This window comes from Heloderma suspectum, chromosome 10, assembly GCF_057233095.1.
Source record: "Heloderma suspectum isolate Gila_16-S chromosome 10, 16-S_ref, whole genome shotgun sequence".
NCBI lineage: Eukaryota > Metazoa > Chordata > Lepidosauria > Squamata > Helodermatidae > Heloderma > Heloderma suspectum.
In genome coordinates, this window is record NC_139467.1 from 27,925,386 (window position 1) to 27,952,647 (window position 27,262).

The 27,262-nt window shown below is 45.8% G+C and overlaps 1 protein-coding gene across 5 annotated transcripts in view; it reads left to right on the top strand.

Moving 5' to 3' along the window:
* The first annotated feature begins 10,524 nt into the window (after positions 1-10,524).
* The window catches only part of TMEM200B (transmembrane protein 200B), a 41,097-nt gene continuing 24,359 nt past the window's right edge, over positions 10,525-27,262 (top strand). For 4 of the 5 annotated variants that reach the window (XM_084815681.1, XM_084815682.1, XM_084815678.1 and 1 more), the window contains exons 1-2: positions 10,525-11,120; positions 11,953-12,122. The gene's annotated coding sequence lies outside the window, so the exon portion shown is untranslated. The remainder of the gene's footprint in view (positions 11,121-11,952; positions 12,123-27,262) is intronic. The other variant, XM_084815677.1, reaches the window with a different exon arrangement.

Consider the following 27,262-nt stretch of genomic DNA (forward strand, 5'->3'; position numbering starts at 1 on the left):
TCATAATGTGTTGCCAAGTTCCTGGGAAAAGAGAGAGGTCTTAACCAAAAAGATAACAATGTTGGTGCCAGGTGGACCTCATCAGGGAGCTTGTTCCACAGATGGGGTGCCACCAGTGAGAAGGCCCTCTCCCTCGTTGCCGCCTTCCAAGCTTCCCTCAGTGGAGGAACTTGGAGGAGGACCTTAGATGCTAAACGTAGAGTATGGGTAGGTTCATTTCGGGAGAGGCGCACCATCAGGTATTGCGGTCCCAAGCCATGTACACCAACTTTGCTCCTGCAACTGTAAATTTGGGAAGACCTGCAAATTGATCCCTTTTTTATTATTACTTTTTGTCCAGCTGAAGTGGCTTGAAGCCGAGAGCAGCACTTTTAATGCAATTGTGGCTCCAATTATATCCATAGCTAATGAAATCTGGAGATACTCAATGCCTCAGAATAAATCAGATTTGGAGTCTTTGGAATGCAGCAGAGAGGGGCGGGGCTGTCTGGTGTGTGCCTAGCGACCCTGAATATCAGTCAACTCCCCTTCTTTGAAGAACAGTTTTTGAGTTTATTCCACTTGGAGCATGCAGGAGGCAGACTAGTTCAATCAATAGGGGAAGGGGATTGTGATGTTGCATGATGCCTTTTAAATGAAGGCTGGGAAAGCATTTCTTAGTAGAATGCTCTAGTGTGGCTCTCTCGTTCACCCCCTTTAGGGTTGCCACCTTCCTTTTTCTGGCCTTGCTCCTGCGCCTTCCTTCAGTAGCAGCCTGACACGAAGAAACTGAGCAACCAAAGCTTTTCCCGTTATCCCTCGGAAATGAAACTTTATCCCTAGGAGAAGCTTTTCCCGATCCATTTCTGCATATCAGACTGCTTTTAAAAAACACAGGAGTCTGACCAATACAAAACAACAGCAGCAGCAGCAGCAACAAGAACCCTACATATAATTGGATATTGGTCATCTAGGCTACTGTGGATTAGGGACTAAAGCGGTATACAGAGATCTGGGTTCAAAATATCCCTATTTGGCCATGGATTCACTGACCCAGTTCACACGACACCGCACAGTGAGTTGTCAGCCTTGTTGTTTCAGGGTGGTTCAGGGTCCGAACCCCGTGTAGTTTCCTCAGCGTGGTTTGTTAGCCACACACAAGCCACCCCAAGAACCCATGGCTTGTTGTTGGGTTGTTCAGGGTGGCTTGTCTTCAGAGTGGCTTGTCATGATGTGTGAACCCAGCATGATTGCCAGGGGCATAGTTATGAAAGGGCACAGGCCCCAGATCTTTTGAGCTGTCCTAATTGCCATTGCTTTTACATTTTCCCATTGACTTGCACTGGAAAACAGAAACGGCCATAACTTTTTTAGTTCATGTGATAAAGAAATTTGGAGATGTGGTAGCCCCCATGGAGCTGATTGAAACCGCACAATTTCAGGCAGTTGGGTCCAGTGGATTTTGTGCTAGCCACAGGTAAACTTTGCTGTTCTCAAGAAAATCTGTCAAAGCAAAGCGCTATGGGGTTGTTGTTGTTTTTTGTGCTTCCACGTAAGTGCATAGAGTTTGGGGACCTGGCAACCCCTATAGAGCTGACTAAATCTGCCAAATTTCAGACAGTTAGGCCTAGTGGCTTTTGTGCTAGCCTCAGGTAAAACTGGCTTTTTTCCAGAAAATGTGTCAAAGCAAAGAGCTATAATTTTTGTGTTCTTCCACATAAGTGCATGAAATTTGGTGACCTGGCAACCCCTATGGAGCTGATTGAACCTACCAAATTTCAGGCAGTTAGATCCAGTGGCTCTTGTGCTAGTCCCAGGTAAAATTTGCTATTTTCAAGAAGATGTGTCAAAGCAAAGAGCTATATTTTCTTTTTTGTGCTTCCACATACATGCATGGAATTTGGGGACCTGGCAGCCCCTATGGAGCTGACTGAACCTGCCAAATTTCAGACAGTTAGGTCCAATGGCTTTAGTGCTATCCATGGGTAAAGTTTCCTTTTTTCAAAGACTACAACAAAAAGTAAAACCTGTCAAGCCACACAGGGAATTAGAGATTCACAGCATCTGATTTTACTGCCCCAAACCGGAAACTTTGGCTTCGGCAGAAGTTTAGTAGCTTCAGTACAATTAAGGATCCAATCAGCCTCCAAAAACTTCTTTCTCCCCCTCCACTTTAATTTCTCCTAAATAGCTGTAGGACTTAAATTATTCCAAAGGGAGGGTTAGGACTATGTGGCATCATGACTGAGAAACTACTGGGGCTTTTAAATAGGTTCTATAGTTTTTAAATGCTAGAAAAAACCCTCAGCCACTTCACCTCATAAAGTTAATTTAAGCATGTGCAATCCTTACCAACCCTCCACAGCCTCCTTAATTCCCCTGAGGTACTACTGCTCTGAAAGAAGCCACTTGGCTTAGAGAATTCTCTCTACCCACCCACCCCATTTCCAGTCACCATTCTTCTTTTCTTCTCCCCTCCTCTATCTTGTTCTTTCTTTCTGTTCTTTATTCCACCCAGTGCATATCTTGGGGAATTCTTAAAGAGAATTTCTTCGGTGGGCAAGAGAAGTTCTGAACTGTATTGACTTTATACAAACAGAAATGAGGGTTTGTTTTTCTCCTTCTCCTCACTCAAGCCTTTGAGTAAAGTAGGGTTGCAGAGAAACAAATCTAGGGCTGTTTTGTTTGTCAGTTGCCATTATCCAGCAAAAGGAAGGGCTGTGGTTCAGTGGCAGAGCAGCTGCTTGGCATCCAGAGGTCCTGGGTTCAATCCCCAGCATCTCCAGGTAGGGCTAGGAAAGAATCTGGCCTGAAACCCTGGAAAGCTGCTGCTGCCAGTCAGTGTCAGCAGTACTGTGTTAGATGGACCCAGGGTCTGTCTCAGTATAAGGCAGCTTCCTACGTTCCTCTGAACAGAAAATTTTAATAAAAATAGTTTTTGGTTTGTTTTTTAAGTGGAGGGGAGATATACACTGTTCATTTATACAATCCTATGTATGCCTACTCAGAAGTCCCATTATGTTCAGTGAAGCTTACCCTCAGGAAAGTGTGCATAGCATTCCACACAAGTTCCTTTTGCAGGGAGGGTTGCACCTTGATGTTCTGCATGTTTACTCAGAAATAAATCCTGAGTTGTGAACATGGTACTGCAAGCTGAATACAGTGCCTACCCAATTCCATCTAATGAATTGACTACCCTTTCAGCTCAGTCCTGTGTATGTTTTGTCATTTGTGGGTTTTGTTTTGCATGAACTCTAGCTTCAGTGGTGAGGGAAAAGCACTTAGTACATGGTCAGAGTTTCTCCATAACTTAGCCCTAATTTCTAAAACAGACTCATTGGCTGAATCCTGGTGAAGTCTTGGCACAAATGAAGTTATGGGGAGGAAGGTACACTGAGAGCTTGTGCATAACAAGGAGGAGGTAGAGGAGAGTTGCACAAAACAAGACATCTGTTTTTATGAAGAGATGCTGGAGGATGATAGGATGAGGAGGGATGGTTGCATGGAGGGGAATAGAATTGGTAGGGGGAGAAAGTAAGTGCTCAGTGTTGAAAGAAAAGCATTCTGCACATGTTCAGAGGCACTCTATATTTAAGAACATAAGGAAAGCCCTGCTGCATCAGACCAAGGTCCATCTAGTCCAGCATTCTGTTCACACAGCGGCCAACCAGATGCCCACAGGAAACCCACAAGCAGGATATGAGTACAATAGCACCTTCCCACCCATGTTCCCCTGCTTCTAACATTGGTGAAATGTAAATAAATTCTAGTAATTCTAAATTTGTATGCATGTATATCCTTGAGGAACTTTGCAGGTTTCTTGCCGGCGGGATACCTCTAACGACCTGTGCATTTCCATACAAATTTATCCAAAACCTATTGGGGAAGGGGTGAATAGAAGAGAAAGCAAATCACTCCCTCCCCCAAATTGGAGAACCCCCTTTCACATGAATTGCTGCATCTATCCTTCTGAAACTTTGCTGGTTTCTTACTTAGGGTCAACTCTAGGCTATCTGTAATTTTCAGAACAATGGTCCACAAGGAAAATAGGGAGATAAATATGTCCTCTTTTGGAGACCTCAAAAGTCAAGGCCACCCTTGCACCAAAACCCTTGTGTCTATCATTCTGAAATTTGGCAGACATGATCTCCTCTGATGGGGCAATGAATCCTGAAATTTTTATCCACTTCTTCCAAGTAATAAAAATGTTATTGGCAGTTCCCTTTAAAAGAAAATCAAAATATGAAGCCTGCACCTATTTTTCTGACATTGGGCAGGTGTAATCCCCTTCTAGGGGGCTACCATGCCTGACGTTATCACCCAGTTCTGACCAAAAGAAAAAAGTTACAGGTTTTTTTCTAATTTCCCATGGTAGTCAGCAGGAAGCATAAAGACACATTTTGACTCAGGTTTGATGCTGAGCTGAAGTGGTCCACCTACAAATTGGCCAGAGCAGAAGCAGGATGTTTTCCAAAATGCTGAATTGGGGTCTGAGTTGAAGTGGGGTGGGTGGTCAATACACACTTCTTATGTATGTATGTATGTAATTTGTATACACACAAGCGCGCGCGCGCGCACACACGCACACAGATATATGTGAGGTGCACTTGGAGAGAGAGAGAGAGAGAGAGAGATGCCAATTTGTGTTATGGGCCTGTGCCCTGGATCTTTTAAGAACCTAGCAACGCCCCTGATGATGGCTTGTGTGTGGCTTGTCAGAAAGGGCTACAGAGCCACCTGGCAACAGTGGCAAAAAGTCCAGTCGCTTCTTTTATCTTGCTAATGATATCCCCTCTCTATTATATCTTGAAATGATGCTAGTTAATTTACTTCTCCACTTCATCGCCTCCCTAAACAGCAACACTGTTTAGTCACTTTTGGGGTGATTTGCAGAAATGTAATGTTATTTTTCCCCATCTTTGGGAGTTTTTCACTTATTTAACATTTCCCCTTCCAACTTCAGGGAAATTTGTGCAAATGTAACTTCTTCTTCTTCTTCTTCACTTCGGGGAGATTTGCACAAATTTGCTAAAGTGCAGTAACCACTGAACTTATGTGTAGTAGCTACTGTACTTTAGTAAATTTGTGCAAATCTCCCTGAAAGATTTTTTTAAAATGTGCAAATCTCCCTGAAAAAAAACCCCTACAATCCCCCCCACTCTGCTAATGAGCATATTTGCACTCATTAGCAGAGTAGGCTGCTGAGGCTATGCTGCAAAGGCCCATGGGATACATGCTGGGAGTGGGCAGGAGGACAAAGTGGGAAACAAGCTGCAGCAAGCCACAGAGCACCTGATAGTCTGTCAAAAGTAACATGGGTTAGTGAGCAAACTACCAACCCACCATAGCTTATTTTCAGGGTGGCTTACCGTGATGTGTGAATTGGCCCATTGTGTGCTTAGTCATTATTGAAGACAGGGTGCAGTGCTGGGTGATGGTGGAGACATCACTTGGCAGCAGTACATGTGAAAACAGCTTCGGCTATTGGGCAGTATAGACATGCAACAAACAAACAAATAAATAAATAAATGGACCCGGGGTCTGAGCCAGCATTGTGATGCATCTGCTAAAACAGCAAGCACATAATCTAGTCGGCATTAACAGAAGCGTTAGTGTCCAGGTTACAGAAAATAATGTTTCTGTTCTGCCTTAGGCTGCATCTGGAATACTGTGCCCTGAGCACCACATTTTAAGAAGCACATTGACAAGTTAGAGTGTGCCCAGAGAAGAGCAACCAGGATCATGAGGGGTCAGGAAACAGTTGAAGGAGCTGGTTATATTTCATCTGTAGAAGGAAAGATTATGAGGAGACATGATAACAGTCTTCAAATAATAGTCTTCAGACGGTGGCAACAAGGGAGAGGGCCTTTTCAGTGGTGGCCCCCCGATTTTGGAATGATCTCCCCACTGAGCCAACACTATCATTTTTGGCACCAGGCTAAGATTGTCTTCTACTCGCAGGCATTTAATGGCATCTGATGGGGCATTTATACCAGCTGTTTGAACAGGTCTAGTATTTTATTAACATCGTTTTTAGCTGTTTAAATTGTTTCTAAATTTTGTATATTTAAATTTTTATGCTGTATTTTATCTTTTGAATTTTTGTGAACTGCCCAGACAGCTTTGGCCATTGGGCGGTATAGAAATGAAATAAATAAAATAAAAATAGAAATATCTCTTAAGGGCTGTTAGGCCAAAGATGGAACAGACTTGTTCTTTCAACTTCAAATCATAGGGTTGGAAGGGGCCTACAAGACCATCAAGTCCAAACCCCTGCTCAATGCAGGAAGCCTGATTCCCATCCAAGTACTAACCAGGGCTGACTCTGCTTAGCTTCCAAGATCAGATGAGATCAGGCACATCCAGCCCTTTGCTCATCGTCTGTTGTTCCAGAGGACAGGACTAGAACCAGTAGATGGAAAATACAAGGAGGCAGATTTCGGCTAAACATTAGAACAAACTTCCTAATGAGAAGAGCTTTTAGGTAGTGGGTCAATGTGCCTTGGGAGTTGGTGGGCTCCCCTTCACTGGACCTATGCATGGAACAGGGTGTTGGACTAGAAGACCTCCAAGGTCAATTCCAACTTTATGATTCTAAGTGGTGAGTGGACATCTCTAAGGCACTGTGGTAACTTAGCGGGGGAGGGAAGACCTAACGCTCCCTTCCCCTCATGCTATACCAGTGGAGGCTGGTGGCTCCAATGTCAGTGGGCTGGTAAATCCGCTCTGGGTTCCAGTCAGAACCAGTCAGAATTCTAAAGGAGCTATCCAAGGTGTGGAAGCATGATAAAAAAAATATTTTAAATAAACAAATGGTCTACTCTAAATCGGACTGGATCCAAGCCCTGACATTTTGACTGATGGGTGATGGGGCAACTCCCCATGGTCCATCCATCCCATATTTCTGTTCTTTTCTGCCACATTCTCCCTCTAATGAGCTTTTTTTCTTTGCAAGTATGCCAAAACATGGACAAAGGTGGAACTGTTAAAGCATATTTATTATTACACAATATTATTTAAAATGAATTACTTTATTCATTTTAATTCATTAGCTTTTCATGTCTGTCTCCATCAAACTCAGTAGTTTGGCAGCAGTGTGAAGAGTACTGCATCCCGTATTGGGCCAGCCCGTTCCATATATCACTATATTAATTGCAATTCTGACTTGAGGGGTAGTTGCTGACAGTGCTGTAAGCTTTACTGCACTATGAGGTTCTGCGTGGCGATGTTGCTGCTATTTATAGGTCCACCTCCATGGCACATCCTGCCCAAGTTTTGGGTCAGAGGCTCATGGGAGAGGGAAAATACTCAGGCATATTTAAAACACTTATTCCAAGTTCCAACTTTTCCAATTCAGCCTCATTAGAACAGCATCCATCAATAAATCAGGAATCCACTTATGCTTCTTGGCATAAATACATATTTAAGCTGTGATTTTTAACTGGGGGAGACAACGAGCCAATACAGGTGACTATTTTACTACCACACATAGAGGGTCAGTGTGGTGCAGTGGCGTAGGCTGGGGTGACCCCTGTGTGGCATACCTATGGCCCTCCAGATATTGTTGGACTACAGTTCCCATTATCCCTGGCCATGAGCTGTTCTGGTGGGGGCTGATGGAAGTTGGAGTCCAACAACATCTGGAGGAGCACAAGTTCTCCAGCTGTGGTTTAGAGTGTCAGATTAGAATGAGGGAGACCCAGGTTCAAATCCCCACTCGGCCATGACCTTGGGCCGCTCACTGTCTCTCAGTGTAAGATACCTCACAGGATTGTTGTGATGATAAAATGGAGGAAGAGGGAGAGAACCCAGTCTGTATGCTAACTTGAGCTCCTTGAAGGAAGGGAGGGCTACAAGCAATATTTTTAAAAGCGTACCTGATCTGAGGGTAAAATTCATATTCTCACTTTGCTAGAGGATACAGATGATCAAGCCACCCTGAAGTAAGAGAGCTGGCTGGGGCATGCTGGGAATTGTAGTCCAACACATCTAGAGGAGGGCACCAGGATGGGGAAAGCTGGTATACACTGTCATGATGAGCTCCTGCACTTCAAAATGTACTACTACCCAGTGTGTGTGTGTGTGGGGGGGGGGTGCATGCATCTCCAGTTCCCACACTCAGTTCCCATATCTTCTAACGAAAATATACATGTCTCTAAGATCAGCCTCTGTACCAGAGGACTGGAGAATGGCCAGTGTAACACCTTTCTTTTTTTTTTTTTTTTAAGGATCCAGGGGGGATCTGGGAAATTACAGGTTGGTTCACTTAACGTCTGTTCCGGGTAATTGGTGGAAAGCATGATTAAAGATAAAATTAGTAAATGTATAGAATCATAGAATCATAGAATCATAGAATAGTAGGGTTGGAAGGGGCCTACAAGGCCATCGAGTCCAACCCCCTGCTCAATGCAGGAATCCAACTCAGAGCATCCCTGACAGATGGCTGTCCAGCCTCGTCTTGAAGGCCTCCAGTGTGGGGGAGCCCACCACCTCCCTAGGTAACTGGTTCCATTGTCGGATTGCTGTTACAGTCAGGAAGTTTTTCCTGATGTTCAGCTGGAATCTGGCTTCCTGTAACTTGAGCCTATTATTCCGTGTCCTGCACTCTGGGATGATCAAGAAGAGATCCTGGCCTTCTTCTCTGTGACAACCTTTCAAGTACTTGAAGAGTGCTATCCTATCTCCCCTCACTCTTCTCTTCTCAAGGCTAAACATGCCCAGTTCTTTCAGTCTCTCTTCATAGGGCTTTGTTTCCAGTCCCCTGATCATCTTTGTTTCCCTCCTCTGAACCCTCTCCAGTTTGTCTGCATCCTTCTTAAAGTGTGGTGCCCAGAACTGGACACAGTACTCCAGATGAGGCCTAACCAGTGCTGAGTAGAGGGGAACTAGTACTTCCCGGGATTTGGAAGCTATGATTCTATTAATGCAGCCCAAAAGAGCACTGGCCTTTTTTGCAGCCACATCACATTGTTGGCTCATATTCAGCTTGTGATCGACAACAATTCCAAGATCCTTCTCGCTTGTAGTGTGGTTGAGCCACGTATCCCCCATCTTGTAACTGTGCATTTGGTTTCTTTTTCCTAGGTGCAGAACTTGAAAAAGAAATCAGCATGGCTTCTGCAAAGGTAAGTCCTGTCTCACTAACCTTTTAGAGTTCTTTGACAGTGTCAATAAACATGTGGACAGGGGTGATCCGGTCGACTTTGTTTACCTGGTCTTCCAAAAGGCCTTTGATAAAGTCCCTCACCAAAGACTCCTAAGCAAACTTAGCACTCATGGAATAAGAAGAGAGGTCCTCTTTTGGATTAGGTGGTGCAGTGGCGTAGGCTGGGGTGACCCCTGTGTGGCATACCTATGGCCCTCCAGATATTGTTTCTGGTTAAAGAACAGAAAGCACAGAGTAGGAATAAATGGTAAATCCCGATGGAGGGATATAAACAGTAGGGTCCCACAAGAATCTGTATTGGCACCAATGCTTTTTAACTTTTCCATAAATGATCTGGAATGAGGAGTGAGCAGTGAGGTTGCCAAGTTTGCTGATGACACCAAATTATTGAGCATGGTTAAAACAAAAATGGATTCTGAAGAGCTCCAAAAGGATCAAACTGCGAGAATGGGCATTAAGATGGCAAATGCTATTCAGTGTGAGTGAGTGTAAAGTGATGCACATTGGGGCAAAAAATCCCAACTTCACTTATATGCTGATGGGATTTGAGCTAGTGGTGACTGACCAAGAAAGAGATTTTGGGTTTGTGGTGGACCACTCAATGAAAATGTTGATCCAGTCAGTGTGTGGCTGCTGTGAAAAAAACAAATTCTATGTTAAACATAACTAGGAAAGGAATTGAAAATAAAACTGCCAATATCATACTGCTCTTACACAAATCTATTGAGTGACCACATTTGGAATACTGTGTACACTTCTAGTCACCACGCCATAAAAAGAATATTGTAGAGTTGGAAAGGGGGCAACTAAAATGATCAAAGGGCTGGAGCAACCTCCCTATGAGGAAAGGTTACAACATCTGGGACTGTTTAGCTTAGAAAAAAGGAGAGTAAGATGTGACATGATAGAGGGGTACAAAATTGTGCATGGTGTGGAGAAAGTGGAGAGGGAGTCATTTTTCTCTCTTTCTTATATAATACTAGAACCTGGGGTCATCCCATGAAGCTGCTTGGTGGGAGATTCAGGACAGATTAAAGGAAGTATTTCTTCACGTGGTGCATAAACTATGGGATTTGCTACCACAAGATATACCAAAGGCCACCAAAGAGGGTTGGACAAATTCATGGAGAACAAGGCTGCCAGCGGCTACTGGTCCTGATGGCTCGACACCTATGCACACCAGTTGCTGGGGGACATGAGGGGAGGGTGCTGTTGCGCTCCTGCCCTGCTTGTGGGCCTCCTTTGGGCAGCTAGCTGGTTGGCCACTGTGCGGACAGAATGCTGGACTAGATGGCCCTTTGGCCTGATCCAGCACGGCTCTTCTGGTGTCCTTATGGTTTTTGTTTTACACCCCTCCCGTTTTGGCTCCCAAACAAGTTGAGAAGGAGAGAGACAGAAAGTGAAGAGGCAGAAAGCGATCTCCTTCTCGGCACGAGCCCTTTGGAGGAAAGCGAGCGCTTGCTCCGCGCAAAGAACACGCATTCCAAGGGGAAATCACGATCGCGACCGTTATTGCTGAAATCTAGGAGAGGAAGCGGAGTAACCCGATACCCAGAAAGACTTTGGAAGGGAAAGCCAGAGCAAGCGCGCGTGTGCGCAAGAACGCCCGGGGGAAAGACTGCGGAAGAAGACGGGGCGGCGGGGGGAGGAAGGAGCCGGGTTGGGGGGCCCCATCGAAAGGAGGTCGCGGGAAGGGGGCGGCGCAAGAGGACCCCCGTCCGGAGAGGGCAGAGACGGGGGGCTGCGATCCAACGATCCGGCCGGAGCTGTGCGCCGCGGCTTCCCCTCCCGTCTCGCCGCCCCCGCGCCGCCACGTTGCCGATCCGTCTTGCCCTGCGCGAGGCGAAGCGGAGTGGGACGAAGGCGTCCGACAGGAGCCGCGGCCAGCGCGATTGAGGCGCCTTGGCGGGCAGGGGCGGGGGGGGGACACGGAGCAGCTGCCCAGACTGCGGGGAGCCCGACAGCGTGGCTCGAGGTAATTACCCCGGGGCGGGGGGGGGGTTGAGGAAGGGGAAAGGGTGGAGAGAGGAGGACGGAGAGGGAGGGGGTGGCGAGCTCCGTGCCCTGCAAATCGTGGCCCTGCTTTCTTGTTGTGTTAACTTCCTTTGGCACCTTGTTGTGGCGAGATTCGGGGCTTTTGCAGGACTTTGCTGCCGGGCGCGCGCTCGAAGGGGTGGATTTTAGGCGGTTTGTGTTACCTCTTCTCTACAACCTATCCTCCTATCTCTGCAACCTTTGTCTACTTTGCCTCCCCCCCCCCTTTAAAAGTAATAACCAGCAGGGGGTGAATAAACCAGAAGGAGACCGAGAAATAGCACGGGGCCACCACCAAACGTCTCCAGGGTCCCACAGAACAGAGAGAGAGAGAGAGAGAGAGAGAGAGACCCTCGGCTACAAAATGACCCCCCTTTTACAATAATCATGCTCATTTCCGTAGATCAGAGCCCCCCATCCGCCCGCACACCGTGAAGAAGTATCTCAAAGACGCCCAGAGCAAAATGCCCGGGGCGTATGTGTAACGGGTAGGGATGATCCAGAATGGCCCTTAATTTTGAAGTGGTGCTGCTGGGTGTCTCAGAGAGGGCGCATGTAATTTGGCCATGTGTCTCGGGAGAGCCAGTGCGTCCTGTCGTTTACATGCGCCGGTTTTGTTCTTGTGGCTCTTTTGTGCCCATCAAAATACTTGCCCGACCAACTCGAGAGGTCTTTTCTCTCTCTCTCTCTTTCTCTCTCGTCTTTGCAAAAGAAAAAGACTGGAGCTGCGGTTACAGCCTGTTCCCTCCCCTTTCTTACATGTTGTTCTTCAGATGGCCCATGAACCAGCAAGCTGGGAAGCTGCACTTCTGAGCTCCTCTCCCTGCCGTCTTCCAAGCGAGCGGATCGTCATCCAGGTGTTTGGGAAATAATTGGCAGGAAAGAAGATCAGCAGAAGAGACTCACAAGAGGGAAAATGCGGTGGATGGCTCCCTTACTAACGGTAAGTCACTCTTTTGACTGGATTCCCCCATGAATGGATGAATTGCGTGGCTGTTTTGTATGTTGTCTTCCAACTACTTCTCAGGGGCCTCGGTGTAAAGCATTTTGTGTGTGTTTGTAGTAGGAAGAAAATGCCCTGCACTAAAAGCTTCTAATCGCTCCCTCGACCCCTGCAAAAGCAAAATTAGATTCCTAGAAGTATGTAACGGGGGAAAACAAAACAAAACAGGGAGATCTGTGGAAGTACATAAAGATCCTGTTGCAGTGCGCTGTGTGTTAACTTTGGCTGCAATCCTATACACACTTACCCAGGAGGAAATCCTATTGAACATAATAGGACTGACTCCTGGGTAACATGCTTAAGATAGTGCTGTAAATCACATACACACACACACAAAGCCTGGATTGTGTTGTTTGTTGCAAGGACTAAATGCGAAGACATTGCAGGAGGCATTTTTGATGGACTAGTTCTCTCAATGCAGAATCTCGTTTCTGAATGATTTGGCTCAGATGGGCTGGAGAGCTAAAGGCAGGAAGTGGGTCTCCTCATTCTTCCTTTCAGCAGGATCATCCAGTCATTCTTTTGGGTTTGGGAGGGAGGGGGATCACACATTGGTTGAAGCCCAAGCTTAATTCTTTTGATGGAAAGGCAAGGAGTGGATGTATATTCATAAATCCAGATCCTTGGCTTGCTGAGAAAATGTGTGTGTCTGTGTAAAGAGTTTTATAGGGCTGGTGGGAACGCAGGAGTGTCTGTGAGTAACATTTCATGGTTTTAAATGAGGAGGAGGAGGTAGCATCATGCCCAGGGAAAGAGAGAGAGAGAAACAGCGCTTTGGCATTTATCCATCCACTGTTGATGAAAAAGATTTAAATGCACGGAGAAAGGACGTTACAATCCCCAAGAGATATGCAGCTGGGTGAAGTTTCAAGATAGCGTCAGAGAGTAACCTAGTAAAACCAGCTGGACGTGTCATTCCTTCCCAGTGTTCTGTGTCAAGCGCTGTTTTGGGCAGAGCCGTATCTGCATTCTTCAGCTGGCCCGATCCGTAAGGCAGAATGGTGTGATCTGACTCATGGAAATGTTACTTACATCTTTCCTCTATTAAGGGCCAAACTAGACAGTACATCAGTACAGTGCACCAGACGTAGGCAGCATGGTGCTCTTCAGATGTGTGGGACTACAACTCCCATAAGCCCCAGCCAGCTTAGCCAGTGGTCACAGGGATGATGGGAGTTGTAGCCAAAAAACATCTGGAGAGGCCCAGGTCGCTTACCCCTGCAGGACACCATTCACACCACGAGGAATTGCCTGAATGGTTTTTAAAGTTCGGACAGCAGGTGCAGCAGGAGGGGGGGACCTGGATTGGGACTCTGGTTGGCAGGGACATTAAACTGTTGCAGTACTAATCAATGGGGGCTCGTGGCTCCGTTGTCAGTGGGGCAGTGAATCTGCTCTTGGTTTCAGTCAGAGTTCTGAAGAGGTCCGACTGAAACCTGGAGCGGATTCACTGCCCCGCTCACATCGGAGCCATGAGTCTTCACTAGTCCCAATCCGTCTGCTATTGGCACAGGGAAGAGAGCTCCAGGTCTGTCATTTGAAGCCTTCACCAGCAAAACTGCTGTCAGCATGAGTGCAACATTGCTATAAGATTTCTCTTCCTTCTTGTTATGACATGAGATATCGACAGAGTTGGTGGGCTTTACCCTCCCTGTGTATTTGGTAGTCTGGCAGGTTTTGGGATTGGGCCATCTGTTATTGAGGAATTCATTAAAAGATAAGTGATTTGGGGGTGAGGATTGCCCAAGAATGCAACCCTTAGCATGTTTACTCCAAAGTAAGTCTTGCTGAGCCTTACACCCTGTGAAGTGCGCTTCTGATTGTAGGCAAGCAGCCCGAGCCTACACATGTTTACTCAGAAGTAAGAACTGTGAATGAGCAGAGTTGCCTGGCTGGGTTCACACAACATGATAAGCCAGCGTACGGGTTGAGTGTGGTTTATCATTGAACCATGGGTTTTTGTTGAATTGTGGGTTGTTGTATTATGTGAACCCAGCTATGCTAACAAACCATGGTTTGTTAACAATGAACAATGCAAGAAAAGCACCCATGGTTTGGTGTTGGGTTGTGAACTGTGGGTTGTTCATGATTAACAAACCGTGGTTTGTTAGCATGGCTGGGTTCACACAACAGCCCATGATTCAACAACATTCCTGCATTGAGCAGGGGGTTGGACTCAATGGTCTCATAGGCCCCTTCCAACCCTCCTATTCTATCATCTATGATTGACAAACCCATGGCTGAATGGCAACCCACACTCAGCGCATATTCAACCCATACCCCGGCTTGTCATGTTGTGTGAATGAGGTCACTGAGTCTGATTATTGGCCTATCTGTAGACCGCTATTGTCAGTCCTGACTTGCAAAAGCTCTGCGGGGTCTTTGGTGGTAGACTTTCCCGGACCTGTTACACGACATCCTTTAAGTCAGCTTTCTCCAATCTGCTGCTCTCCGGGTGAAGTCTTGGACTATAACTCCAACCATCCCCAGCCAGCATGGCCAATGGCTATGCTGGCTAATGACCATGCTACTGGAAGGACAATCTTACAGTGGTCACACCTGCATTAGCACCAGATTTGCTGGTGCAGACTTAGAATGACAGACTGTCACCAATGGGGGCCATGCTGGCTGCGGTTATATTTGTAGTCCAAGACATTGGGAGAGTACCAGGGAAGGCTAATTTAATTGTTTCATCAGCTATGGCTTCTCCTGGACAGGGATAGCTTGGCCACAGTACCACAGGTGCTAGGAACGCAAGACTGGAATACCTCAGTGCACTCTATGTGGGGCTGCCCTTATGGCTGGTCCGGAAGCTGGAGCTAGTGCAGAATGCAGCAGCTCGGCTTTTATCAGGAGCTGCCCCTTTTCAGCATGTAACTCCTTTGCTGGGCGAACTACACTGGCTGCCTATTTGCTACCGGGCCAGGTCTAAGGTTCTGGTACTAGTGTACAAAGCCCTAAACAACTTGGGACCAGGATACCTGAGAGAGTGCCTTCTCCCTTGCCAACCTGCCCTGTCACTGAGGTCATCGGAGGGCATGTTCCTGGTGGTTCTGCATGGACCTGTAGCCCAACTGTAGAAGAGCCTTCAATGTGATGGCCCCCTTTCAATGGAACTCCCTGCTTCTGGTGGTCAGGCAGGTGCCAACATTGTGCTGTTTTCTGCACCTCCTCAAAACATCTTTATTTCAAGAAGATTAATTATTCCTTGATTGACCAGCCACAGTTTTTGTTCATATTCTATTTTTAAAAAACTTTTGATATGGTGTTTTTATTCTTTTTATCTTTTAATTGTTTATTATTCACCACTCTGGAATCTGTTTAGATATGGAGCAGTATATAAATGTTGTAAATAAATATATTAAATAAAGAAATACACTGGAGGTTGTTGTTGTTCAGTCGTTCAGTCGTGTCCGACTCTTCGTGACCCCATGGACCATAGCACACCAGGCCTTCCTGTCCTCCGCTCTCTCCTGGAGTGTGCTCAAGTTCATATTCATTGCACTGGTGATGCTATCTAGCCATCTCATCCTCTGCCATCCCCTTCTCCTTTTGCCTTCGATCTTTCCCAGTATCAGGGTCTTTTCCAGTGACTTTTCTCTTCGCATTAGGTGGCCAAAATATTTGAGCTTCAGCTTCAGTATCTGTCCTTCCAATGAGCAGTCAGGGTTGATTTCCTTTAGGATGGACTGATTTGACCTCCTTGCAGTCCAGGGGACTCGTAAGAGTCTTCTCCAGTCAAACGCATCAATTCTCCGGCGCTCAGCCTTCCTTATAGTCCAGCTCTTACAGCCATACATTATTACTGGGAAAACCATAGCTTTGATTAGACGGACCTTTGTCGGCAAGGTGATGTCTCTGCTTCTTACTATGCTGTCTAGGTTGGCCATAGCTTTCCTCCCAAGGAGCAAGCGTCTTTTAATTTCATGGCTACAGTCACTGTCTGCGGTGATCTTGGAGCCCAAGAAAGTAAAATCTGTCACTGCTTCCATTTCTTCCCCTTCTATATGCCAGGAAGTGATGGGGCCAGATGCCATGATCTTCGTTTTTTTAATGTTGAGTTTCAAACCAGCTTTTGCACTCTCCACTTTTACCCTCAACAAGAGGCTCTTGAGATCCTCTTTGCTTTCTGCCATTAGGGTGGTATCGTCTGCGTATCTGAGGTTGTTGATAATTCTCCCGGCAATCTTAATTCCAACCTGTGATTAATCCAGGCCGGCGTTTCTCATGATGTACTCTGCATATAAGTTAAATAAGCAGGGTGACAATATACAGCCTTGTCGTACTCGTTTCTCAATTTTGAACCAATCGGTTGTTCCATGTCCGGTTCTTACTGTTGCTTCTTGACCCTCGTACAGGTTTCTCAGGAGACAGGTAAGGTGGTCTCGTCCCATCTCTTTACGAATTTGCCAGAGTTTGTTGTGATCCACACAATCAAAGGCTTTAGCATAGTCAATGAAGCAGAAATAGACGTTTTTCTGGAATTCTCTTGCTTTCTTCATGATCCAGCGAATGTTGGCGATTTGATCTCTAGTTCCTCTGCCTCTTCGAAACCCAGTTTGTACTTCTGGTAGTTCTCAGTCCACATACTGCTGAAGCCTAGCTTGTAGGATTTTGAGCATAACCTTGCTGGCATTTGAAATGAGCACAATTGTGCGGTAGTTTGAACTCTCTTTGGCATTGCCCTTCTTTGGAATTGGAATGTAAACTGACCTTTTCCAGTCTTGTGGCCACTGTTGAGTGTTCCAAATTTGTGGGCATATTGAGTGCAGCACTTTAACAGCATCATCTTTTAGGATTTTAAATAGCTCAGCTGGAATACTGTCATCTCCGCTAGCTTTGTTGTTAGTAATGCTTCCTAAGGCCCACTTGACTTCACTCTCTAGGATGTCCGGCTCAAGTTCAGTGACCGCACTATCATGGCTATCAGGGACATTAAGATCTTTCCTGCATAGTTGTTCTGTGTATTCTTTCCACCTCTTCTTAATCTCATCTGCTTTTGTTAGGTCCCTGCCTTCTTTGTCCTTTATCATGCCCGTCTTTGCACAAAACGTTTCTTTGAGATCTCCGATTTTCTTGAAGAGATCTCTAGTCTTTCCCATTCTGTTGTTTTCCTCGATTTCTTTGCATTGTTCATTTAAGAAGGCCTTCTTGTCTCTCCTTGCTGTTCTCTGGAACTCTGCATTCAGTTGGATATATCTTCCCCTTTCTCCTTGCTTTTCGCTTCCCTTCTTTCCTCAGCTACTTGTAAAGCCTCATCAGACAGCCACTTTGCTTTCTTGCATTTCTCTTTCTTTGGGATGGATTGAGTTGCTGCCTCCTGAACAATGTTACAGACCTCCATCCATAGTTCCTCAGGTGCTCTGTCTATCAGGTCTAATCCCTGAAATCTATTCCTCACCTCCACTGTATATTCATAAGGGATATGATTTAGGTCATACTTGAATGGTTTAGTGGTTTTCCCTACGTTCTTCAATTTAAGCCGAAATTTTGCAATAAGAAGCTCATGATCTGAGCCACAGTCAGCTCCAGGTCTTGTTTTTACTGACTGTATAGAACTTCTCCATCTTTGGCTGCAAAGGACATAATCAATCTGATTTTGATATTGACCATTTGGTGATGTCCATGTATAGAGTCGCCTCTTGTGCTGTTGGAAAAGAGTGTTTGCTATGATCAGCGTGTTGTCTTGGCAAAACTGTATTAGCCTTTGTCCTGCTTCATTTTGTACACCAAGGCCATGCTTGCCTGTTATCCCTGTGATTTCTTGACTTCCTACTTTAGCATTCCAATCCCCTATGATGAAGAGGACATCTTTTTTTGGTGTTAGTTGTAGAAGGTGTTGTAGGTCTTCATAGAACCGATCAACCTCAGCTTCTTCGGCCTCAGTGGCTGGGACATAGACTTGAATTACTGTGATGTTGAATGGTTTGCCTTGGATTCGTACTGAGATAATTCTATCGTTTTTGAGATAACTGGATAATGGAGAAAGCCAGGGAGTTTCAGAAAAACATCTATTTTTGTTTTATTGACTATTCTAAAGCCTTTGACTGTGTGGATCATCACAAATTGTGGCAAGTTCTTGGTGGTATGGGGATACCAAGTCATCTTGTCTGCCTCCTGAGGAATCTGTGTAATGACCAAGTAGCAACAGTAAGAACAGACCACGGATCAATGGACTGGTTTAAGATTGGGAAAGGAGTAGGGCAGAGTTGTATACTCTCACCCTACCTATTCAACCTGTACACAGAACACATCATGCAACGTGCTGGGCTTGATGAAGCCAAGGCTGGAGTTAAAATCGCTGGAAGAAACATTAACAATCTCCGATATGCAGATGATACCACTTTGATGGCTGAAAGCGAGGAGGAGCTGAGGAACCTCATGACGAAGGTGAAAGAAGAAAGTGCAAAAGCTGGGTTGCAGTTAAACCTCAAAAACCCCAAGATTATGGCAACCAGCTTGATGGATAACTGGCAAATAGAGGGAGAAAACGTGGAGGCAGTGACAGACTTGGTCTTTCTAGGCACAAAGATTACTGCAGACGCTGACTGCAGCCAGGAAATCAGAAGACGTTTACTTCTTGGTAGGAGAGCAATGACAAATCTTGATAAAATAGTGAAGAGCAGAGACATCACACTGACAACAAAGGTCCGCATAGTGAAAGCAATGGTATTCCCCGTAGTAACCTATGGCTGCGAGAGCTGGACCATAAGGAAGGCTGAGCGAAGGAAGATAGATACTTTTGAACTGAGGTGTTGGAGGAAAATTCTGAGAGTGCCTTGGACTGCAAGAAGATCAAACCAGTCCATACTCCAGGAAATAAAGCCAGACTGCTCACTTGAGGGAATGATATGAAAGGCAAAACTGAAGTACTTTGGCCACATAATGAGAAGACAGGATACCCTGGAGAAGCTGCTGATGCTAGGGAAAGTGGAAGGCAAAAGGAAGAGGGGCCGACCAAGGGCAAGATGGATGGATGATATTCTGGAGGTGATGGACTCGACCTTGGGGGAGCTGGGGGTGGCGATGGCCGACAGGAAGCTCTGGTGTGGGCTGGTCCATGAAGTCACAAAGAGTCAGAAGCGAACAAATAAACAACAACAACCTCAGTACTGCTTTTCCCACCCTTTTGTTGACTATGAGTGCTACTCCATTTCTTCTAAGGGATTCTTGCCCACAGAGGTAGATATAATGGTCACCTGAATTAAATTCGCCCATGCCCGTCCCTTTTAGTTCGCTGATTCCCAAGATGTCGATGTTCAATCTTGCCATCTTATGTTTGACCAACTCCAGCTTACCTTGATTCATTGATCTTACATTCCAGGTTCCTAAACAATATTGTTCTTTACAGCATCGGACTTTCTTTTCACCACCAGACACATTCACAGCTGAGTGTCCTTTCGGCTTTGGCCCAGCCGCTTCACTCTTTCTGGCGCTACTTGGAAATTCCCTCTGCTCTTCCCTAGTAGTATATTGGACACCTTCCGACCTGAGGGGCTCATCTTCCAGCGTCATCTCTTTTAGCCTTGTGATACGTTCCATGGGATTTTCTTGGCAAGAATACTGGGGTGGGTTGCCATTTCCTTCTCCAGTGGAACACATTTTGTCAGAACTCTCCACCATGACCTGTCCGTCTTGGGTGGCCCTGCACAGCATAGCTTATGGCTTCACTGAGTTATGCAAGCCCCTTCACCACAACAAGGCTGGGATCAAACCCAGGGCTTTCTCCATGCAAAGCATGTGCCTACCTGTGCCTAGTGGGACTTACTCTCAAGTAAATGTGCATAGGATATAAGACAGAATAAAAAATGGGGGTGAGTAGGAAATATCAAGATTTATTTAAAATATTACAAAAAACTGTCTTAAGGGATTAACAACTAGAAATATAATTAATAACATTACATAACTTTTTGCATCAGTAAATTCCAATTCCATTTAACGACCTTATATGGCAGTCATATACATGTCTACTCAGAAGTAAGCCCCATTGAGCTTGATGGGACTTACTCCCAGGCAAGATTGCAGCCTTCATTATACGCTTTAAATACATAGTGTAATATTAATACTAAATCCATGGGTTCTGTTGTTGTATATCCTAATATATGCAATACATCATCACTTTGATCCAACCACGTGAACCAGTTTTTCCCTCTTCTTTTCTCAGTGTTGGGAAAAAATGATTAAGCACATTCAGTTTTCTCCATCTGTTTTATTGTGCCATTGTGCTGAATAATCTATGTGAATTTTAAACAGATGGCCCAACATTTATTTGCCCACAATTCTGTTGCAGGAACTCCTCCCCAGCCCCAATGTTGAGTTCAAGGATCTTCGGCTGTGATCCAATAGGGTCTATGTATATCTGAATTTTGTAAGAGTTTCCTTTTAAGCAACCGGCCCAGCAGAACTCCCAAACTGCATTTTTTAAGACTCATCTCATATTGCATCTTGTAATGCAATAAAAATGTGGATGATCTTGGTGGGGCAAAATAGTTATAAAACCACTTGAGAGATTATCGAGAAACCGGAGTCTGAGTCATGCCATTCCCCACTGTTTATTATACTGTGGACGTTTTTATTCTCATTATTTCATCAATGTAACGTCAATTTACAAAGATGAAAAAAAGAAATAACTTGGCTCGATGGGAGAGAGCTCACGCTTTGCAAAAACACATGCAAAAGTGCCAAGGAATTGAGGAGCAGCCTTCCCCAATCTTGTGTCCCACAGAACCATTGGACTACAAACTCCCTGGAGCCCCCTTTGTATGCATGCCACGCTTCAGGTGTCTAGGTCTCATGATTTTGGAGCCACTGGTACTGATCAGTGGAGGCTGGTGGCTCCAATTTTGGCAGCGTTGTGAATCCATTCTGGGTTTCCATCAGAACCAGTCAGAATTCTAAAGGAACTATCCAAGGTGCAGATCCTGTTTTGGGGCTAGAGTTCAGCATCCATTATTGGCCCATCCATTATTGAGGAATTCGCTTCTGATTGTAGCCAGGCATCCCGAGCCTACACATGTTTACTCAGAAATAAGAACCGTGAATGAACAAAGTTGCCTGGCTGGGTTCACACAACATGACAAACGAGCATACAGGTTGAGTGTGGGTTGTCATTGAACCATGTGTTTTTGTTGAATTTTGGGTTGTTGTATTATGTGAACCCAGCCATGCTAACAAATCATGGTTTGTTAACCATGAACAACGCAAGAAGAGCACCTTGGATAGCTCCTTCAGAGTTCTGGCTGGTTCTGCCTGAAACTCAGAATGGATTCACAGCCCCACGGAAATCAGACCCACCAGACTCGACTGGTACTCTATCCTCTTTTATTATTATAGATATTCATGGGTTCTTGGTATTTGAAACTGGTATTTCTACTAGGTGGCACAGGGATGCCTTAAACGAAACATTCTCTGCCTAGTGTCTCCCAGATGTATTGGACTACAACTCCCCCTCAAGCCCAGATCCCCAACCAAGATGATGGGGGTTGGAGTCCTAATGCTCCTGGATGAAGAAGGCTGAGCTGAAGTCTGTCTGACTGAAGCCCGAAACTCCACCGCTGCACTGCAGTTGGGGCCTGGATTGAGGAAAGCTGTACCATCAACCTGGCCTTGCATTCCCTGGCTCAGCTGGGATCCAGTCCAAGCTGGACACCAAACATGGCTGGAGATAGAAGATGATACTAGAAGGGCCACAGCTCAAGTGCTTTGCGTTTAGAAGGTCCCCTGTTGAATCCCTAGCACCTCTGTCTGAGATCCCTGGAGAACCATTGCCAGTCAGGACAAACAGAAGGTAGATCTACTGGTAGATCTCTGGGTGACGTGGAATAGATCTGCAAGGGTTTCTGGCTCCCAGATGTTTAACAACTGCAACAACAAAAAGGCTTGTCTTCTTCCCTTGCAAATTAGGCTGCCAAGATGGAAGACGAGGAAAAGCAGGAGTGGATTTTTATGTGTGAAAGGACCGCAGGCCCAGTTTTGATACCAAAAACAAATTCTTGGTCTGAGCCATGTGCTCAGTGGACCTTATGGTGTATGTCTGTCCTGAACTACTCTTTTGCACCTGACTCCAGTCGGTGGTTTGAGAGGTTCTACTAAAAAAGCACAGATCGCAGAAGCCTCTCATCTGCCTACCGCTGGTGTAGACAATACTGAGGGAGATGGAGCAATGGCCTGACGACGACGACTACTACTACTACTACTACTTATTATTATTATTATTATTTTATATTTACATTTCTATACCACCCCATAGTTGAAGCTCTCTGGGTGGTTTACAGAAAAACATTAAAATACAACATACAAAGTTTAAAGGCCATCTACGTAAAACACACAGACAACATACATAAACAACATATAACTAAAAACAACTTTGAATAGTCAGTCATAACTGAGGACACATCCAGGATCGATTAAATGTAGCACTCCTTATGTGCTACCAAATGCCTGGGAAAAGAGATAGGTCTTAACCTGGTGCCAAAAAGATAACAATGTTGGTGCCAGGTGGCCCAAATTGGGGTGCTCATTCCACTGCTGGGGGGCCACCACTGAAAAGCACTCTCCGTTGTTGCCACCTTCCAAGCTTCCCTCGGAGGAGGCATTGAAGGAAGGCAGCCTTCTACATTACTACAATTTTCTTCAAATATACTAGTAACTTTCAGCTCTCTTTTTTAGTAGTGCTAGGTCAAACCATGCGGTGAAATTCCATGAACCTTTTCACTTCCCTTGAAAGCCGCTCTCTTTGGTAATTTTTCGTCCGTCCCCCCCGGCCACACACACAGATGTTTATGGCTGTGGGGAAGGAATGTGTTCATGCGCAACAAGACATGGGATGTGTTTACTGCCAAGGAAGCATGTCTGTCTTCACAATTGGGACATTCCTTTCCACTCGGCCCACCTTTGGACTGAGGTCAAATGATTGGCACGATTTGTTCTCCATGACTTTGTGACCTAGTCAAATTGGTTTGGCTATGTGACACGGTGATGTCATCAACTTCACTATGTGATTGCTGATAGGCTGGAATCACAGCAAGAAGAAAAAAGCATTAAAAATGGCACAGAAATAGCAGCAGGACATGAACCCATAGTCAGAGAAGTATAACTCATTGGAATTATTCTGTAGGAGATGAGACATGACCCTAGACCCCATATCCTACTGTAATTAAATATAATTATATGTAACCACAGTAACTGCATATTTTCCCCCTCTCTACCCATGCTCCCTTTTCCCTCCCCTCCCTCTGTTTTCCTCCTTGTGGTATTTTCTAAATTGTAAGTCCCTGGGGCAGGGACCTGTCCTTTCATCGTATCGCACCATTTATATTAGGGGTGGGGAACCTCTTTCAGCCAGAGGGCCAAATTCAATTCTGGATAAGCTTTTGGGGGCTGCATTTCAGTGGCTGGGGCCAAAAACTTTAAAAATACCAGACTACTGTAGCTTAAAGCTGTTACTGCCAGTAACTAAGCCTTAGGAGAGGCATTTCAACCTTTCAGAATAAGGAAAAAACAGCAGAAAAGCCAGGAAACTACCAAATGATGGGTGGCTGGGGGAAAGTGTGTGGGGCCAGGGGAAGGGGGCTTGCCCATCTAGGGAACCCTGGAGGGCCAGATTTACCCCCCAGGCCTGAGGTTCCGCACCCCTGATTTATATGGTGGCATTGCATCAGTAAATAATGATAGAAAGTACTTTGGTGATTTGGCATAAGAGCCAGGGATGGCCTGAGCCATTTGTTGCCTGAAGCGAAGAACAAGAAGGTGCCCCTCCCATGCCATATATCAGGGTCCCCAATGTAGCTCTTGTGGCCACCTCCAATGGTGCCTGCAAAGCTCTTCACTGCCTGCCCCCTCCAAAAAAATTAATGAAAAATTGAAAAACATTAGGGGCCCAGTTTCTCTTTCCTGTTCCTGAACCTGCCACTGATCAGCTGTTCAGCAGGCAGGAAGAGAAAGGAAGGCAAAGGGGTAGAGGAGAGAAAAGAGAGAGAGGCTAGGGGCTAGGAATGGGGGCGGGGGGAGGGAGAAACAGCAAGGTCAAGAGGTGGGGAGGAGAGAAATACTGAAGCTAGAGCTGGGAGTGGAGAGAAACAGCAAGATAAAGGGGTGAGTGGGAGAGGAAGAGCAAGGCTAGAGGCTAGGAAGGGAGAGCAAGAACAAGGCTAGAGGCTAGGAGGGGAGAGAAACAGTGAGATAAAGAGGTGGGAGAGAGAAATAGCTAGGCTAGAGGCTGAGTGTGGAGAGAAACAGCAAGATAATGGGGTGGGTGGGTGAGAAAAACCAAGCCTAGGGGCTAGGAAGGGAGAGGAAGAAGAAGTCTATCATAGAATAGTTGGGTTGGAAGGGACCTATAAGACCATCGAGTCCAACCCCGACTAGGGCTGGGGAAGGGAGAGAAATAGTTAGGAAAGGGGTCAGGTGGAGAGAAATAGCGAGGCTAGAGGCTGGTAGTGGGGACAGAGAAAGAGAGTGCCAGGACAGAAGGACGGAAGAAGATCGGATGGGTCAGGAAGCACCTCTTTCCCTTTCCCTCCCAGCTCTAGCCTCGCTATTTCTCTCCCACCCCACCTCTTGACTAGCTAGGCCCCCATGGCAGCCATTATGTGACTAGCCACATCCTCCATGGGAGCCATTTCGTGGTGATGCCCACAGCAGTTTTTTCTAATTCCCAAATGTGCCCATGGTCCAAAAAGGTTGGGAACCCCTGCCATCCACGAAAGCTAACTGGACAGGCAGTGGAATCTCTATTCAACACTGACAGTGGAGCAGCGTTCTCCACCGCAGGCTACCCTAGGGGGTGCAGGGCAGGCCACGTGGCACAGAGCGGTCTCCTCTGGCTCCTTGCTGCCATCTCTCAGCATCTGCTGCCCAAAGTGAGCACCTCAGTCAGCCTAATGGCCAGCCCGGGTGAAAACTACATATAGGGAGACTCCAGGGAACAAACTGGCAACAATTTCACTTGGCGGAACTCCTGTAACAAATATTCAAGGTGTTCTTTAAATGAAGGCGCTTGCAGGGAGTGGGGTTTCCATGGGGGAGGAGCATTTTATGGCATGCCTCCTGAAAAATGCTAGGTACCTCTGAGAATTGATCATAGTGGACTAGATGGCCCTGTAGGCTGAGACAACGTAAGGGACTCAGCGGTACCTTCTCAATTTACGCTACCAAAGATACTGATTATTTTTAATCATGCCTTTTCACATCTCTCCGTGCAGACCCCTCCCTCAATGTCAGTCTCGGGCCCCAAACTGCACATCACATGAGTCATGTAGCTCTGCCGTTAAATGGCAAAGAATCAGTGTGGGAGGTCCCAATCCAAATTGGGATGCTAGTGTGAGATAGGGGGACTTTAACCCTTTGCCCTTTGCTGTGAACCTGATCCAGATCAGCTCCCTGCACGTTGCCTGTGATTTATATGGCCAAAAGGGTCCCACTGAAATGCATGAGGGTTTTTTTGCAATGCACATTGCTGGTTCAGGGCCTCCAGTCCGGATCAGGATGCAGTTGGGGGCAAACGATTAAAGTCCCCTACCTCCCACATTAGGGTTCCAGTCTTGATCAAGGGCCCTGCACTGGCTATTTGTAAACAACAACCACAACCCTGCACTTAAGGGTATAGTTACATGACTACTGGCATATGTACTATAGTTTGGCCTTTAGTAAACTGTGATGTGGGGTTTTCAGAAATGTTTCCAATGCCCTAAATCAGGGGTACGTGACCTGGTGCCCTCCAGATATTTTGGACTATAACTCCCCTAATCTTTTAGCATGGGGCCATGGTGGTTGGGGCTGATGGGATTTGAAGTCCAAAACATCTGGAGGGCACCAAGTTGTTTTCCTCTGCAAAATCGATTGGAATCTGATTAAGCATGTTTGAATTATGTATCATTTTGGTTTTAATGTATCCACAAGTTTATCCTACCCTACCTGTTTGGAAATAGATGTGTATGTGTGTGCACTGTATTTAATCTATATGGGGTTGGATTCAGACTTAGTCATACTTAGAGCAGCCCCGCTGAAATCAATGGGACTTCATTTAGTGATGACTAACTGAAGTCCCATTGATTTCAAAGGGGCTACTCTAAGTATGATTGAATTGGGATCCAACCCATGCTTTCTGAGGATAGTCACATGGGGGAAAAAAGTTAATTACAGCTTTGAAACTGGCATTGCATCCATTCATTGTGTTACTAATTAATGTTATGAAACAGTGCATTTTTAAAAAATCGAAAGTGTTCTGCTTCACATCACGGTATACTGTATACAGGCTGTACTTGTCAATTTTCCATGTAGAGGCAAACAGCAGGTTTGGGGAGTGATTTTCAACTGGAAAACAACATGGGAGAAAAGGGTTAACTTCCCCTCCCTCAGCACCACTCTCCCAGTCTGGATTGTGCTCTCTAGGTCAGGGTGGCTTTTTGCTAAAAAAAGACAGGAGATCTGATTGCAGATCTCCATCATCTCATCTTGATTGGCCCTCAGTCTGCCACCCTCAGCTCTTTTACTTCCGCCCATCATCCCCCAAACCTAATGGAACATACTGGGATATGTAGCTGGAAAACTGTATGCCCTGTGTAGCTTCTCATCTGTAGGACCTTTGGACAGGATCCCTTAAAATGTTCTCTCCTGTCAAGTATGGTTACCAGCATAAGACTTGGCAGGCTTAGTTAGGGCAAAGACATTAAACACATGTTTTCCCAATGAACTGAGTCTCATACATCATTTGTCCTGTTTAGGGTCCATTCAGAATTAGTGACTATCGGTTTCTGCTAGGGGGAAGATCTAAAGATCTGCCTGCCCATGGGTATACATGATTTGCCCGTAAGCTCATCCAAAGAGTTGAGCAATGCAGATGTGTCCTCATTTCTGAAGATACTGAGTGGTGAAGAAAGGTACTTGGTGCGTTTCTGTGGTCTTGGTAGAAACTGCATCACACTGAACATAATGGCTTTGGGTGGCCAACTTTATTCAGTGACCCCCTGCTTCTGAGAAGCTGTGATTCCATTTCCCAGCTGGAGAGGCAAGTTTAATCAGCAGTGTGGGAATCTGGTGGGCTGGAATTACAGGCTCAGTAATTAGCAATTGGCTGGATT